Raw genomic sequence first — 16,616 nt, forward strand, 5'->3', positions numbered from 1 at the left:
ACTGTCATGGTTGTTTAGGAAAATAAAGAATTCTATACCCCTTTTTCTTTACTGTATATATAATTGGACGTCGATTCGGTATCGGTGTCTAACAATTAATATGTGATTTCAAAGTCAGGCGTGACAAGTTAGGCGACCCAGAGAACAAACCTCTCATGTTTGCCGGGGATGCATCTCTAAACTTTACCAACGGATTAACATGCAGATTTAATTTATTTACCTTATGGAACAATGGGCAAACTGTTTCAAGCTTTGAAATATGTAACAGTATAACTCCGGGTTGTGATTTTGATAAGCGAAATCACGAATGTGTTCAGTCAAGCATATTATTAAGGACTTGGAGTTCATTTGCTGAAAAAGGATTCGTAAACTGTAAGAATGCTGAGTGCACAAGTCATTTCTGTGTCATTGCTTAATAGATATGGATTGACATAACAACTAAGATTATAAAGGTTAATCGATAAATTTAATACAATGACAAATACAGGGCCATTAATATGAGTGACCTTTATATAAAAAGAATAATGAGTCAGGATTTATTGCATTTTTAAACTTATACCAAAGCGCGTTTTAAGGCAAGCAGAATAATTTTCGCTACATTGGCAAAGGCCTATGAGTTTAATATTATATAGACATTTATATTGGTGTCATGTATCCAAATATGTACATGCTACGATTTAAAGTGGACTGTTTACCGACTTAATATGATAAATCCGAGTGTGTAGTGTGCTTTATGCGACTAACGTAATCTAACTATAATGTTCAACTAGGAAGCAGTTATACTCAAAGCTATAATACGGAAATGCGTAATATCTGAATTATGCGCAACTATTATCGTGGGATATTTCTCACTCGAATCTTTTGCCGATCACACTGTGATATATATATATATATATATATATATATATATATATATATATATATATATACATAAATATATATATATATATATATATATTTAATTATTTATATATATAGTAAGTTATAAGAAAATATACGGCAATTAAGCAACACAGAATATTCGACGTTTTATTAACATTAGGATTCGCCACGCTTATATTTTTATAACTTACTAACTAGCTCTACCAATCTATTTGACCGCGGGTGAAGTAAATACGTGTATGCATAAAATTATATTTTCTTATAGTAATTTATGTTATTAAAGTAAATAGTCATATATATATATATATATATATATATATATATATATATATATATATATATAGGATAACCCAAAAAAAGTTGGCCCAAATCTAATTAGGCCCGTTTCTTAGTGTTTTGTCCGAATGAAATGAAACTTTGGTCATAAATAGTTTATTATATTCAAAACATCACATCAAAACCCAAGGGTCTTTGTCCGTTTTTTCTCCGTTCTACAGCATATATTCTAGATAGCCTCCATTTAGCTTTTTTTTGGGGGGGGGGTCACCCTGTATATATATATATATATATATATATATATATATATATATATATATATATGTATGTATGTATGTATATATATATATATATATATATATATATATATATATATATATATATATTACGTAAGGTCGATTCTCAACTTTTTTTGGAAAATGTAAAATGTCGGAACACAGAATGTTGCACACACATATGGAGAGTACAGATATAAAAAAATAAGTTTCTTACATCAGCTGTTAAATGATTTAAAATATTGTCTTCTTTAAAACCCGGAAAATCCTTATCTTGTGAAGATTTATATGAAATTATTTAGTATTTTATAGTTTTAATCATATTAAGTAGTGTGTTTATTTTATATAAATAAACTATATAATGACTAAATCTTATTTCTATACATTGCACAGAATGTCAGAATAAATGATAACTATGTAAACAAATTAGAACATGGGTTTCTTATTTAATCGATTTCGATTGGATAGTGTATTTTCCTATTTACATGAATACTGTTATGTATTTTAGTAATAACTAGCAGGGCTACCCGGCGTTGCTCGGGACCGTAAAAACAATGAAAAAACAAAAGCAGATATTGAATATATGTTTTATTCTTAGGGGAGAGGAATCTTTCATCTCTATGTATTATTTGTTTTATCTACCCTAGGACTGGTATTGTTCATGTGTTATCCCTAGCGTAGGTAATTTACATCATGTATATGAAATTGTTTTACCTTAGGGAGAAGAGAACAGGTAATATACGACATAATGTGTCTATATTACATCCCTGGCAACGCCTAGAAACCAGCTAGAACATGTATTTCAGTCAATCTTTATTACATCCTGGGCTATGCCGGGAAACCAGCTAATCTCTATTTAGTGACTTGACCACCAAAATACCTCCCTCAGTGTGTCCTTTCTTTTGAACTTATTAGATATAGGTATCTAGAAATGTGTGTGAAATTTTGTTGAATGCATTGTTCACTATGATTTTCTTATTGTTCTACACAATATCAACTGTAGCGAAATAAAACAGTAAACTTAGTGTAGTGTTAGAATAAAGAGCAAAGGAAAAAATTAGAATCATATTCTGTAATTGCAAATCTAAATTTGCTAGCGTGTTTGCCAGGTTGTGGAAATTTGGAATTTATAACATATGTAGTGGCCTTTTCCTAGATACCTATTGCTAAAAATTATACTTTCATTTTGTTAGAAACATCTCTCTCCGGATGCCCTGCATCATCCAAAATAAAAACAAATATTTTTATAATTGTTTCAGTACATTGCTACACAATGTGAAATTTGTTGACGTTTGTAAAAAAAAAAAATCATGAATGTGCTTATATTCCAAAAAAGAAAATATCAGTGCTCAGTATTGAAAATGTTTGAGATTCAAAAGTCTGTAACATTTCTACTAACTTCATAAGATGTCATGTGAGAAACTGAATTGAATATCAAGACATTATCTGAAGCGTTTTTATTTTGGTGTAACATATGTGTCTACAGTGAACCTTAACTTTTAATAAACAGCTTGGTATGCAATGACATAGGCTAAGAATCTTAGACAAAATATATATAAATTGGAAAAATGTGTGAACAAATGAAAAAAAAAATGATCCGCTCCACTTGATGACATCAAGCACAGTAATATTTTAGCGAAGAAAATATGAAATTGATGTTCAGTGATTAGTTTGGATGAATGAGAAAATGTAATTGTTTGATGCATAAAAAATAACTCATTTGCTGTATTTGATATTAAGCAGCAAAATATAGTGATTTGAATATTTAGGAAAACAAATCAAACCAGATTATGTAAAAAAAAAAAAAAAAAAGATGAAATTAGAAAATATATATTTTCTGTTTATGAGTTTTGCCAATCAAAATTTTGTGGCAGAAATTGGGTGATTACCATGTAATTTTATTTTTGTTAAAATTCTTAAATTATTTGAATGTTTATTATAATTTCTAATTAGTGACTTGTTATCATCAAAATCCGCCCCAAAGAGTGTCCTTTCTTTTATTAGGTATCAGAATAGGTATTTCTATCTATATTAGCACTTATCAAGGCCAATAGGCAACTCGAGGATGAGCGTTCAAACGCGCACAGTAGTCAAATTTGGGAAAGAGGCTGGAACAACTTTCTCTTCTGCCTCTCTCTCACCCTGTTTCTCTTCTCTCTATATTAGCACTTATCAAGTCCATTGAAAACAAATCGTTGGTCAAAGAAATATAATTAAAATTCTCAGAGTGAAAAAAAAATGGGATTTTTACAAATCTGGTTTCCAAGTAATAGGAAACATATACAGCTTCATTTTAAAGACAAAATGTAAACTGTACTAATGGTAATGAGAATGTTGAAGGAAATTGGCAAAAAATTGTTAGTCAAATGTTGATCAAATATTATAAGTTTGTGTGATATGCATGAAACGTGTAGAATATGATCTGCTCTCATGCTGAAAGCAAGTAGAGAAACATTGTGAAAAAATGATGTAAAGCTAAGCTTAGCAAACGACCAGTGAATGGAAATGTTTATTATAATGTATCAAGATTAACATATCATGAAAAAGCAAATCGAAATAGTGATAGTTATTTGGTGCTTATACGAAACCGGTATCAAAGATTGTTACCAGTGATTTTATTTATGTTAACAGTGCATGTCATTACAAATAATGATGGTAGCGAAATTAAGTTTTGTTAATTCTACCCAATATAAAATATATACGCAAAACAAAGTAAACAAAGTTACGGGTTAGTTAATGATAAGTTTAGGTTCGAGAAATAAGCAAAGGAAAAGAAAAAAAAGGTACATGTGTTTTTATTGTGTAAAATGTTAGTCTGTAAATATTTCAAACTATCAACACTGGTATGTGTAAATCCTAGATACCTATTGTCATAAAGTACCACTTCTTGTTTGATATATGACTCTACATGTTCCCTGCAGCATCTCAGAGAGGTAAATGAGTGTCCACAAAATGAAATAAAACATAGTACTGGAAATGAAATAAAATAAGAATATGTCTGAAAAGAAATAAATGATGTTTACTATATAAAAAGTTGTGTTCAAGTGTCAAATGGAATTGAATCTTATACAATGTTGGTGGATTATGAAATTGCATGAATGAAATAACATCATAAATATCAAAAGAAATATTGTTCTGTACTTAAAATGTAAAACTTACTGTTAACAATACTTTAAAATGGTGATAAGGAGGAGTCCAACAACTTAGTCCTTGAGCTTTCTTATTGATCATAGTAAAAAGAAATTGTAGTCTTTCCAGTTTGTTGGTCGCATTGGGATTCTTGGAATGAATCAGCAGATTCCTGCATATGAATTTTTGTTAATTCCACACAATACAAAATATAAATACAAAACAAAGTAAAGCAAAGTATAGGGTTAGTTAAGTCCTCTGATTAGTAACCAACTATATGTATTGCTAAAAAGAGAAAAAGCACTGGAAATGTTTCTTATAATGTATCAATATTGAATTGTTCTCATGAAACACAAATCGAAATAGTGATAGTTATTTGGCGCTTATAAGAAACAGGTATCAGGGATTTTGGTGTATCAGATGTTTTAACAGTGAACTTTACTTTCAAGAAACAAATTGGTATGCAATGACATAGGCTAAGAATCTTAGACAAAATATATTCAAATGAAAAAAAAATGTTGAACACTTATAACTTTGTATGGACTCTCAAAAACATTTGTAAAAAATGTGTAAACAAATGAAAAAAAATGATCCGCTCAACTTGATGACATCAAGCACAGTAATATTTTAGTGAAGAAAATATGAAATTGATGTTCAGTGATTAGTTTGGATGAATGAGAAAATGTAATTGTTTGATGCATAACAAATAACTCATTTGCTGTATTTGATATTAAGCAGCAAAATATAGTGATTTGAATATTTAGGAAAACAAATCAAACCAGATTATGTAAAAAAAACAAATCAAACCAGATTATGTAAAAAAAAAAAAAGATGAAATTAGAAAATATAGATGTTATGCTTATGAGTTTTGCCAATCAAAATTTTGTGGCAGAAATTGGGTGATTACCAAGTAATTTTATTTTGGTAAAATTCTTAAATTATTTGAATGTTTATTATAATTTCTAATTAGTGACTTGTTATCATCAAAATCCGCCCCAAAGAGTGTCCTTTCTTTTAATCGGTATAAGAATAGGTATCCAGATTTCTACTTCTATACAAATGTGATATTGTAGTACAGTAAATGTCAAATTGTTTTTCAAGTATTAGTTTGTAACGTTTGTACTGACTTCATCAGATGTCATGTAAGGAACTGAATTCTATTTAAGACTTTATCTGAAGTGTTTTTATTTTGGTAGATCATGTGTGATTAAACTGTAGTAATTGCGTTGATTGCATGTTAACTACAAATGACAAAAGTTAAATCAATTTCTGATTCAGCTACACAATATAAACTAAAGGAAATCAAATTTGCAAAATAAAAGAAAAATGTAGTTATGGGTTAGTTTGGAGTTAGAATAAAAAGCCAACAAAACAGTTAGTTTGTATTGTGTAGATTGTTTAATTAACTTTGTTCATTTCTGATAGTATTGAGAGTGGTCAATGAAAACCTTAATTTCTGACAAAATACTGTAATTTTCTTGGATACCCATTCGTAAAAAGTACCTTTTTTGTGAACAAAAAGATCACTCCCCAGATCACCTTCACCACCTAAAACACAAAAACAAAAATATATTTATTCTTCAAATATTGTGCACATTGTTAATGTAAAAAACAGATCCGCACCACTTGGTGATATCAAGAACAGTAATATTTTAGTAAAGAAAATATATAATTGATTTTCAGTAATTAGTTTGACTGAATATCAGAAAATGTAATTGTTTGATGCATAAGAAAGAACTGACTGTTTCTAATTTCGTTTCCTTTTAATTTCATTTTTGTCCAATCCAATCTGAAGGAGGCGGGTGGTATACCCTGCGTTGTACAGTTATTTTTAAGACTCTCTCCAAAATGTATGTAACACAAAGGGTTTTTCCATGGCGCATTTCGCATTCTTTTCCTTCTGGGAAAAGTTTCGTAATCATGTCTGAATGATAAGTCAGAATTGTTAATGTTGGCTCAGTGTTTTATTCTTATTATCTGTTGAACAAAGAATCAATCAGACTGTCTGTGTGTGTCGGTGTATATGAGAAGTTTATTTTAGATCCCCAGGGGTTAGACCGTGTGTGGACCCTGTATTTTTAAGAATTTTCCTTTCTTGTTCCCTTCCCATCTTGGGGAAGGAAACTTTTTTTTTATGGTGGCTCAGAAGGTTTGCTGAGCACTCTTCCCACAAAGGTGGGATGGGTAATTTTTTTTTTATTTGGTTGACTGGAGGGCGGGCTGAGCACTCCCAAAAAGGTAGGAGGGCTTAGCCCGCCCTCAAGGCAAATAGTCTGACTGTCTGCCTTATATAAAAAGGCGATTTTAGCTGGTCAGGCGTTATGACCTGCGTTGACTATTTTCCCTCCACCTGTTGACCTTCCCTCCCTGTAAGAGGGAGCCGTGCAACTCAGATTAGGGAAGGGCTGAAGGGTCATTTGGTTTTTTTATTACCCCTCGCTATAGGGAGGTGGCAGTCATCCAACCAAAGAAGGGGATTAAGCAGGGAGCATTCTCACTCCTGCATTAGGGAGGGAGTTATTTTCTTTTTAAGTGTGCCCGTTTTAATAATAAACACATTTTATTATTATAAATATTAATATTTATTTTTAATAATAAACACATTTTATTTTTATATTAATATTTATTTTTAATAATAAACACATTTTATTATTTTAAATATAGATATTTATTTTTAATAATAAACACATTTCATTTTAAATATATTTATTTATAATAATAAACACATTTTATTCTACTTTAAATATTAATACTTAATTTTAATAATAAAAACATTTTTATTTGAATATTAATATTTATTTTTAATAATAAACACATTTTTATTTTAATATTAATATTTATTTTTAATAATGAACACATTTTATTATTTTAAATACTATTATTTATTTTTTATAATGAACACGTTTTATTTTATTTTTAATATTAATATTTATTTTTAATAATAAACATCTTTTATTATTTTAAATGTTAATATTTATTTTTAATAATAAACACTTATTATTTTATTTTAAATATTAATATTTATTTTTAATAATAAACACATGTTATTTTATTTTAAATAGTAATATTTATTTTTAATAATAAACACATTTTATTATTTTAAATATTAATATATATGTTTAATAATAAACACATTTTATTATTTTAAATATTAATATATATTTTTAATAATAAACACATTTTATTATTTTAAATATTAATATATATTTTTAATAATCAACACATTTTATTATTTTAAATATTAATATTTATTGTTAATAATAAACATTTTATAATTTTAAATAGTAATATTTATATTCATTAATAAACACATTTTATTTTATATTAAATATTAATATTTATTTTTATTAATGAACACATATGATTATTTTAAATATTAATAATTATTTTTAATAATAAACACATGTATTTTATTTCAATATGCACAAACATTAACGCTGTAATTTAAAAAGAAAATGCTATTAAAAATTATAAAAAAGGTAAAAAAAAAAAATTCCGAAAACATGGAACAAAATATATTTACCCAAAAAGTATTAGCATATGAGTTAAATAAATAACTTTTGCCATAAGTATTTGTAATAAAGTGTATTGTAAAATTCCAAAAATATTAGCATATGAAATAAATAAATAAATGTTATTAAGTTCTATAAATAAAAAGAAAGCAGTCAATATAACTCCTCGAAAAATGTAATTCAATCCCTAATTTTACTTTTTAATAGACACTTAAAAATTGGGATGGGGGGGTTCATGAATTAAAAAAAAACGAATGTCTAAAATATTATATTCGATTTATTGGAAAGAACATAAAATTTCACATTGACCCTGAAAATATCGTAAAAATAGAATCAATAGAAAAAGTTTGATAGATTTTAAAAATTAAAAAATTGAAAAATATTGAGTTTAAAAATTGAAAAATATTGAGTTCGGAAAATTCATTACTGTTTAAAGAAAAAAAATATTTGGGTTTGTATTACTGTACACATAGATTCAAAAAAGTTGTCAAAAGACAAATATATAACAAATAAATGTTATCAAAGGCAAGATAAGTAGCTTTTCTATCAAACTGGATATATTTTTTGTGTTTTTATTCAATGTAACATTTATTCAGCTCGAAAAACATACAGTGTTTACCGATGTATTCGAAAAATCAAGATAGCGTCTCACACCCTATTTAACACCGTAAGTATGGAAAAAAGTGTTATAAATAAAAAAAACTATACAAAATACTATTAAAAACCCGCCGAATATATGTCAACCTATGTCACGGTAACATATCTTGAGCGAGTTTTTAACATAATTTATCCGGTTTTTTATTTATAACATCTTTTCCAACACTTACCGTGTTAAAGATAGAATAAGACGCCATCTTTTTACCCAAAAAATATTAGCATATGAGTTAAATAAATAACTGTTGCCAGAAGTATTTGTAATAAAGTGTATTGTAAAATTCCAAAAATATTAGCATATGAAATAAATAAATAAATGTTATTAAGTTCTATAAATAAAAAGAAAGCAGTCAATATAACTGCTCGAAAAATGTAATTCAATCCCTAATTTTTTTTTCAAATAAAGGAGCAAGGACCAAGGTTCCATAAAAAAAAAGAAAAAACAAATAACGTGGTTTAAAAAAAAAGAGGATGAGTCCAACAACTTAGTCCTTGAGCTTTCTTATTGGTCATAGTAAAAAGAAATTGTAGTCTTTCAAGTTTGTTGGTCGCATTGGGATTCTTGGAATGTATCAACAGATTCCTGCATATGAATCTTTGTTAATTCCACACAATACAAAATATATATACAAAACAAAGTAAAGCATAGTATAGGGTTCGTTAAGACCTCTAATTATCAACCAACTATTGCTAAAAAGAGAAAAGCACTGGAAATGTTTCTTATATTGTATCAATATTGAATCGTTTGGTAAAATTCTTAAATTATTTGAATGTTTATTATAATTTCTAATTAGTGACTTGTTATCATCAAAATCCGCCCCAAAAAGTGTCCTTTCTTTTATTAGGTATCAGAATAGGTATTCAGATTTCTACTTCTATACAAATGTGATATTGTAGTACAGTAAATGTCAAATTGTTTTTCAAGTATTAGTTTGTAACGTTTGTACTGATTTCATCAGATGTCATGTAAGGAACTGAATTCTATTTAAGACTTTATCTGAAGTGTTTTTATTTTGGTAGATCATGTGTGATTACACTGTAGTAATTGCGCTGATAGCATGTTAACTACAAATGACAAAAGTTAAATCAATTTCTGATTCAGCTACACAATATAAACTAAAGGAAATCAAATTTGCAAAATAAAAGAAAAATGTAGTTATGGGTTAGTTTGGAGTTAGAATAAAAAGCCAACAAAACAGTTAGTTTGTATTGTGTAGATTGTTTAATTAACTTTGTTCATTTCTGATAGTATTGAGAGTGGTCAATGAAAACCTTAATTTCTGACAAAATACTGTAATTTTCTTGGATACCCATTCGTAAAAAGTACCTTTTTTGTGAAAAAAAAGAACACTCCCCAGATCACCTTCACCACCTAAAACACAAAAACAAAAATATCTTTATTCTTCAAATATTGTGCACATTGTTAATGTATAAAACAGATCCGCACCACTTGGTGAAATCAAGAACAGTAATATTTTAGTAAAGAAAATATATAATTGATTTTCAGTAATTAGTTTGACTGAATATCAGAAAATGTAATTGTTTGATGCATAAGAAAGAACTGACTGTTTCTAATTTCGTTTCCTTTTAATTTCATTTTTGTCCAATCCAATCTGAAGGAGGCGGGTGGTATACCCTGCGTTGTACAGTTATTTTTAAGACTCTCTCCAACATGTATGTAACACAAAGGGGTTTTCCATGGCGCATTTCGCATTCTTTTCCTTCTGGGAAAAGTTTCGTAATCATGTCTGAATGATAAGTCAGAATTGTTAATGTTGGCTCAGTGTTTTATTCTTATAATCTGTTGAACAAAGAATCAATCAGACTGTCTATGTGTGTCGGTGTATATGAGAAGTTTATTTTAGATCCCCAGGGGTTAGACCGTGTGTGGACCCTGTATTTTTAAGAATTTTCCTTTCTCGTTCCCTTCCCATCTTGGGGAAGGAAACTTTTTTTTTATGGTGGCTCAGAAGGTTTGCTGAGCACTCTTCCCACAAAGGTGGGATGGGTAATTTTTTTTTATTTGGTTGACTGGAGGGCGGGCTGAGCACTCCCCAAAAGGTAGGAGCCGGGGAACTTCTCCTCCCAGAAAGGGGTCCCGGGAAGGCTTCCCTCTCCCCATATTTTTTTTTGTTTTTTGTGTAAGGTTGATCTCTTTCCGAATGGAGTAAGCGGAACCGACAGGGGGGGGCAATCAACCATACAAAAGGATATCTATCTCTTAGTTGAAAGAGGGAAGGTCTCCCTGTCCACCCATACCCAGTCTGAGAGAAGTATCCCCAGCTCTCAGCTTGGGGGGGTGTAGGAGGGCTTAGCCCGCCCTCAAGGCAAATAGTCTGACTGTCTGCCTTATATAAAAAGGCGATTTTAGCTGGTCAGGCGGTATGACCTGCGTTGACTATTTTTCCTCCACCTGTTGACCTTCCCTCCCTGTAAGAGGGAGCCGTGCTACGCAGATTAGAGAAGAGCTGAAGGGGTGATTTGTTTTTTTTTACCCCTCGCTATAGGGAGGTGGCAGTCATCCAACCAAAGAAGGGGATCAAGCAGGGAGCATTCTCTCTCCTGCATTAGGGAGGGGGTTATTTTCTTTTTAAGTGTGCCCGTTTTAATAATAAACACATTTTATTATTTTAAATATTAATATTTATTTTTAATAATAAACACATTTTATTATTTTAAATATAAATATTTATTTGTAATAATAAACACATTTCATTTTAAATATTAATATTTATTTAATATAATAAACACATTTTATTCTACTTTGAATATTAATATTTATTTTTAATAATAAACACTTTTTTTTAATATTAATATTTATTTTTAATAATGAACACATTTTATTATTTTAAATACTATTATTTATTTTTAATAATGAACACATTTTATTTTATTTTTAATAATAATATTTATTTTTAATAATAAACACTTATTATTTTATTTTAAATATTAATATTTATTTTTAATAATAAACACATTTTATTATTTTAAATATTAATATTTATTTTTAATAATAAACACATGTTATTTTATTTTTAGTATTAATATTTATTTTTAATAATAAACACATTTTATTATTTTAAGTATTAATATATATTTTTAATAATCAACACATTTTATTATTTTAAATATTAATATTTATTGTTAATAATAAACATTTTATAATTTTAAATAGTAATATTTATATTCATTAATAAACACATTTTATTTTATATTAAATATTAATATTTATTTTTGTTAATGAACACATATTATTTTAAATATTAATAATTATTTTTAATAATAAACACATGCATTTTATTTCAATATTCATAAACATTAACGTTGTAATTTTAAAAGAAAATGCTATGGACTGTTTTTCGAACATCGAAATTTTAAAATTAGTTTTATTAAAAAAAAAAGACGGTGTTGTTTTTTTAATCGAATTCTAAACTTTATTTGAATTTTTCAACAAACTTTTACAGACATAATGGACTGTTTGTCAAACATCGAAATTTTAAAAATAAAGTTTAATGCCCCTTCTAGAGTTATCGAATCTATAAAGTCTATTTTTTTATATGCTAGTGCAGAGAGTGATCCGTGCTAGATTAAGAATGGCTTTTAATGATAAAAATGTGGAAGCCTTTAAACTGTCGAATATGATTTTTAGTATACTGTAATTTTCGTGTACATAAGCGTCCTCATGGAAACAAAATATTTTTACAAAAAAATAGTAGCATTGAGTTAAATAAATAACTGTTGCCAGAATTTATCGAATTTTTATTTTTTAATAGCATTTTCTTAAAACGAATAGAAAAATAATGTCCCATGAAAAAAAAAAGAAAATGCTATTAAAAAGTATAAAAAAAATTACAAAAAAAAAAAATTCTGTAAACATTGAAAAAAAAATATTTGTACCCAAAAAGTATTAGCATATAAGTTAAATAAATAACTGTTGCCAGAAGTTAAATAAATTTTAATAAGTTCTATAAATAAAAAGAAAGCAGTGAGACAAAAATATAAAAATACGTACGTAAAATAAAAAACACACCGACTGGTTTTAAAGAGAAAGTGTGTGAGAGAGAGAGAGAGAGGGGGGGAGAAAGCGGTGTATAGTGAATTTAGTTCCTAAATAAAGTGTTTCCATAGTAACCAAAAGCGGTGCATTCGCCATTAGTGGACGTTGACGTCACGTCACGTGACATGACTAAGCGTTTTAAAACGAATAGAAAAATAGAAAGAGGGTGATAGAGAAAGTGAGAGAGAGAGAGTAAGTGTGAGAGAGAGAGACGGTGTTGGTTTTACTCCTCCCCCCTTCCAGCTTAAGAGGTATGAGGTCACGTGGTAATATACAAAATGGCTAATTATTTTATATTACATAAATATTATGATATTTTTATTATCGTCTAATATTTTAAAAGCTGAATTTTTTTATTCCTGTACATTTTTTCCTGACATTTTTCGTTAAAACTCTTGTATAAATAATATTTTTAACCAGTTAATCACGATGGAAACATTGTCATAAAGTTTAATAATATATATAACGAAGGAGAAGAGAAAATGCAAAAGTATCGGAGACAGAACTTGTGATTTACAATTGTTCGCCATTAGTGAACGTTGACGTCACGTCACGTGACATGCCTAAGCGTTTTTTTTTTACGTATGAATTACATTGGATCATTCAAGAATTACGTAATAAAAAGCATTACAATGACAGGTTTTTTTGGGCCCCCCTTGGAGATAACTGATACGTTTACCCCTTTCTCCTCGTCCGTTTGACGTGAAATTTCGATATTTGTCATCCGGGTTATCAAGCTTCAATCTGATACCAAATTTGTCAAGTCTGGTTGTGTCTGTCAAAAGTTTTAGCGTTACATACAAACATACAAACTCACAGACGTTTGAGATTTGTATATATAGATAACTGTGATGTTATAATCACTGTGATGTAATAATCACTGTGATGTAATAATCAATGTAATAACAATGTTTTGTAATTTAGTAAATATCACTGCGATTAGAGGACGCCGTTAGTGATAATAATTTTTACGTAATTAAATCGATCAATTTAGTATAGAATTACAGTGTTTATTAATTTGTAGCGATAAAAAAAGCTCGATTCTCATTCGTGTCATATGATAATTTAAATACGCATGGTAAAATATACATGGAGAAATGACGGAAAAGTTGAACCAAGTATAAAAAAGTAGCATTAAAGTCGCCTTATAGTGTAATAGATCATTTTATTGGTTTCGTATAGATGTATTCGCACACTTTTTGTAATATGTGATATACAGTGTTGATGACAAGCGAATGCATAAAGAATATCGTCGCAGCACCCCCCCCCAAAAAAAAAAACAGAAAAAGAAAATAGAAAGATTTTGCTTGCTATTCAGATTTATCTAGGAAGCCGTCGACAATATCCTTCTTGGCTTGCGAAGTCCGATAACAAAGAAATGAGGTTTTATTTTTTTAAATGAAGAGCGTGTTTTTTTTTTAAACAAATATTTCAGATGTTTGTATTGAAATGTTATAGCACGCACATTTCTTATTTCTATATATACGAATATATATCCATATCTATACTAGCATTTCAGCCCGGCGTTGCCCGAGTGTTTAGAAGTGTATGTTGAGCAAAAAAAAGCGGTCATTTTTTTTTAATTTAACTTCTATTATGACTCGTTATTTATTATTTTGGGGTCAAATCACGTTATTAAGTTAGATCAATGTGCAAGGAATCTATATCTAACATTTCAAGTATTTAGCCCCACAATTGACGGAGGAGTTTGGTAGAGTTACCAAACGATAAATCGTTGAACTTTAACTCCTTAACAGCTAAATTTCTGGCCGACAACCGATTACAAATATTTTCCAACATCTCAGTCCCCTGTAAATCAAATTTCAAGTCTGTAGACTAAAAATTGACAGAGTTATTGCGTAGGGAAATGTACACAGACAGACTGGCAGACAGACCCACGATCACACAGACACGTTCACTTTTATTGATATATAGAGTTACTGTTTAAAAACAGCGATCTGTAAGTGGATTACAAATAGGTCAAAGTGTGCGTGAAAGTGGTGAAAGCAGAGCAAAACACTTTCATTTGTTTCATATATTTCTACTTGTATTTATTATTATCATTATTATTATTATTATTATTGTTGTTGTTGTTGTTGTTTTTGTTGTTGTAAAATCGGTAATTATAGCCCAAATGTGTCAGTGTATATTGGAACGCTTTTTAATGAATAATTCCTGTTGTGAAATAAAAGAGAATTATAATCAGAAAAAAGCGTACAAGCCCAGTTATTAAGATATGTAGTGTGTGCAATAGAGACGTCTCGTCGTAGAAAACCGAAATAAGAAAATGTTAATGTGTTTACTTAAGTGTTCATATCAATTTCGATGAACTTAATCACAAAAAAGCAATACATTTTCTGTAGTAACTGTTCTTATTCGATTCCTATATTATTTTTATGTTATTTGTTGTTTCAAATATTCTGGTCGATATCGTTACTATTTAATTTAAGAATAGAAATAGGAAATCCGTAGTGTTTATTCTTTATTAATAAATTACACACTCTGTTCGTAGTTTTCAATATTAAAAAAATAGTAATAAAATATCGCAATGTCACAGTGAAGAAACGTAATATTTAAAATAATATATATATTTTAATGCACGATTGGGAAGTTAAATTAATATTGTATTCATAGTAATAAAATATTTATAGTAATAAAATATAGCAATGCCACAGTGAAGAAACGTAATATTTAAAATAATATATATTTTTTAATGCACGATTGGGAAGTTAAATTAATATTGTATTTATAGTAATAAAATATTTATAGTAATAAAATATAGCAATGTTAGAGTGAAGAAACGTAATATTTAAAATAATATATATATATATATATATATATATATATATATATATATATATATATATATATATATATATATATATATATTTTAATGCACGATTGGGAAATTAAATTAACATTGTATTTATAGTAATAAAATATTTATAGTAATAAAATATAGCAATGTCACAGTGAAGAAACGTAATATTTAAAATAATATATATTTTTTAATGCACGATTGGGAAGTTAAATTAATATTGTATTTATAGTAATAAAATATTTATAGTAATAAAAAATAGGAATGTCACAGTGAAGAAATGTAATATAAAAAATAATATATATATTATAATGCACGATTGGGAAGTTAAATTAATATTGTATTTCAAACACATTAAATTTAATTTATTATACTCAACATTGAAAATCATTTGAAAAAAAAAGAAACTTTCACGATATTTTCCCAACTCACTATATTCAAGTGACTGTGTATTTTGTTTTCTTTCCAAAATATTTTACATTTTTTCCGATTATCCTGTTTCTCACAGGTATTTTTTTTTTACAGACGAAGCTGTTTCGAACGTATTTCGAACAATAACAGACACAAAGGATTTTCTTAATGCATGGATTTTACTTCACCGCTAAAATGATAAGATAATATAATCTCTATTTTCCATTGGTCCCTATTGTTTTTTTACATTTTGATAGAAAACATTCTAAGCAAATATTTTTTCTCACTCCTGGCAACATTTCATAATGCGTGTGTAGCAAATATATATACACACACGTAAATACAAGTATACGTACACACACGCATATATATGTATATATATACATACATATAAATATATATATATATATATATATATATATATATATATACATATATATATATGTATATATACGAGAAAAAGTACTCGTCGTTGACTTGGTTCAAACACATATACATACATATAAATATATATATATATACATATATATATATATATATATATATATATATATATATATATATATATATATACGAGCAAAAGTACTCGTCGTTGACTGGGT

This window comes from Euprymna scolopes, chromosome 14 (assembly GCF_053919585.1).
Source record: "Euprymna scolopes isolate OS-2025 chromosome 14, ASM5391958v1, whole genome shotgun sequence".
NCBI lineage: Eukaryota > Metazoa > Mollusca > Cephalopoda > Sepiida > Sepiolidae > Euprymna > Euprymna scolopes.